Source organism: Oxyura jamaicensis, chromosome 6, assembly GCF_011077185.1.
Source record: "Oxyura jamaicensis isolate SHBP4307 breed ruddy duck chromosome 6, BPBGC_Ojam_1.0, whole genome shotgun sequence".
Classification (NCBI taxonomy): Eukaryota; Metazoa; Chordata; class Aves; order Anseriformes; family Anatidae; genus Oxyura; species Oxyura jamaicensis.
In genome coordinates this window covers 34526103-34528924 of record NC_048898.1, presented here as the reverse complement: position 1 = coordinate 34528924, position 2822 = coordinate 34526103, and positions in this window count along the sequence as shown.

The following is a 2822-nucleotide window of genomic DNA, read 5'->3' as shown; positions in this document are numbered from 1 at the left end:
AAATGCTGAAAAAGACCTCATGAAATCCATACTCATCAAGTGGGTCAACTAGAGCAATAAAGAGGCCCCTGAAAGAATGGCTGCACTCCTTTAAAACAACTATAAGTCTTATCTCCCCCGCATAGTGCTTGCGCGGAATCAGCCAGAAAATGTCAATTTCTCATCAAGACAAGAGGACCAATGATAATTTTTTTCTAGAGAATACATACAATTAGGAGAATGCAGAAAGGCCCCACCAGTGATTTGTAGCTTATTATGTCACCAGCAAGCTGCGATCTACCACTAAGCAGATAATAAGGGCTGTTGATAACTAAAGTGTCAATATGCCAAAGAACGATTTTTGAATGTGAGCCCTTGTGCTTTTTTTCCCCTCCTCGTGCAGATCGCAGGGCCTGATAACCAAGCATCTGCCAACCGACACCAAATGCTGGACTGCACAATTAATGCCATGAATAAATAGCACAAAAGAGTTTAGATTCTTTATACTCTTTGAGACAATTCCCTGTTTTACCCTTCAAGGATTTCTTTTATGTTCAAATAAGGTTGCTTTTAATGAAATTTAAACTCATCAGAGGAAATCAAAACCCTCAAATCAGATTACAAATTGATTTTTTTGGTCACTTGTCATTATACAATGTACTGCCATAAGTTTTACAGGAACAGGAAGAGAAAGCACTGCGTCTTGAGTAAGAGTATGCAAACAGTCTTTAAAAAAGCATATGAAGGAGGAATGGCCCTAAAATACCACAATTAATAGAAAGTTTTTAAAAGTTGGTGTGTACCATTTAACAAGTGATCATTACTTTCATATTAATAAAATAATTGTTTGAAATAAAATGAACTATACTAGAACTATAAATTGCATACATGTAATGATCAAATCCAAACTATCTCTGTTTCTTCTCATATATAATGCTACGTTTCATTGTTACATACAAGAAATTACATGCTATTTCTCAGAGCGTAGGTCAAAAATAACAGATGGTGGAATTTGAGACCTCCTGGTCTGGAACACCATCTCCGTTGGTGACGTTGATGGTGCAATTTGGCCAGCTGAAATATGATGCTGGCAATATATGCTACATAGTCATGATTTTTTGATTTGTTGCACATTCAAATAAAGTAACAGTTGTACTATAATGTTTTTGTTTCCTTTTTGTTGAATTTGTATGGAAACTGAAAGGGCAGCTTGAAATAATAATAAAAAAAAGGTGTTGTTAATGGCTTACAAAATGGTAATTTTTGTTGCCCACAATATTTTTAGAGGATTTCTGTTGTTATGTGACTCATTTGCATTTGCCTTGAGATAAACATTTTGTGAAACTCCTCTTTAATAAAAGAAGGCATTAACTACCCTATATTAGACCCATTATGGATGGTGATGGCACAAGTGAAATCTGCTCCAAGCAGGCAAAAATCATAGTGTTATATAAATTGCTTATTGTGTAAAATTCAGGACAAACAAACAAACAAAATAGGAAATTTGAGTCTGGAACCGGTCAGCGTAATACAGCTGATAAACTTTGAAGCTGCCCTGTATTGATGATGATAAAATGTAGGATAGAGACAGCAAGGTGAAGAAGGAGAGAAGAAAGGAGGAAGGCATGAGAGAGCTGCACAAGAAGCAGCAGCGAAGTTGTGCGCTGTGGGGCCTTGGCTGTCTAAGTGGGCACAAGCGCTCCGACACAGCCGCTGCCTCTGCCTGGCTGTTGGGCCCGGCACCCCCCCAGTCAGAGACATGCTTTGAAACTGCAATGTGTAGAAATATTAACATCAATGAAGAACCTGTAATAAACTGTGCAGTTTGGGCACCAAGCATAGCTCAGTGAAAAAATAAGAGCCACCTCGGCCTGCAGGCCGCAGACAGGCCGGGCGGGCTGGGGCCAAGGCCTACAGCCAGGGGACTTCACAGGTCTGCACACCGGTTGGGGAAAATAAGCGAGCCGTGTGAGGAAAACAGTGAAGCATAGATCAGTTTGGGAGAAAAGTCTCCAAAATGTAGCCACGCTACACTCTGCAGAACACCACCAGCTGGAACCAGCAGTTCCAGCTGATGTAGGCAGTTGTGTAGGTCTCCGGGTAAATGTTGCAAACGCCCCTGGCGTGTAGTGTGCAGCTTCAGACGGGCCTCAGGCCTCCTTCCTGGACATCAGTGAAACCAAAATGGTGGTTTTGTAAAATACGGTGTAAAAAACAGTGCTTTCCATAGAATATGGAATCCCTGATTTTCCATTTTAAGGAAAAATCAAATCAAATCAAAACAAAAAACTCCACAGAAAAGGATAAAACAGTTAACTGGGACACTGGTTTTAGGGTAAAGGCACAACGTTTGCTCTAAATCAGAAAGAAGCACTGCTGGCATAAATCCATGCCAGTGATGCTGAACATGGTCGGTCCCCTTTGCCAGCACCATGAGGGGACGGGGACAAGGGCAGCGCGGTGGGGAGCTGCTCTTCCTCCCACAGCATCGCCGCCTGTCCAGCCTTACCCTGCAGCGTAACTCATCGCTGCTCAGGCACCTCATACGCTGTGATTGATACGTGCTTGCGGGAGCGATGGAATAAATCTCTTTTATGGAAGGAGGTGGGAGGAAAATAAAAGAAATTTACTATTGAATTTTGTAGAAGTTAAATCAACTACCAAAATCTCCATAAAACACTCCAGTTAGAGCAGGGTGTCAAGAAAATAACTTTGGGGTTTTCTTGCATGCACTGTACTGTTAAGGGAAGGAGGGCTTCCCCACTGTTCAGCATCCACATTTCTCATTCACTTCTGCTTTATTTTCCGTCCATGGTGCCATGTCTGCGTCACTTGGGGACCAG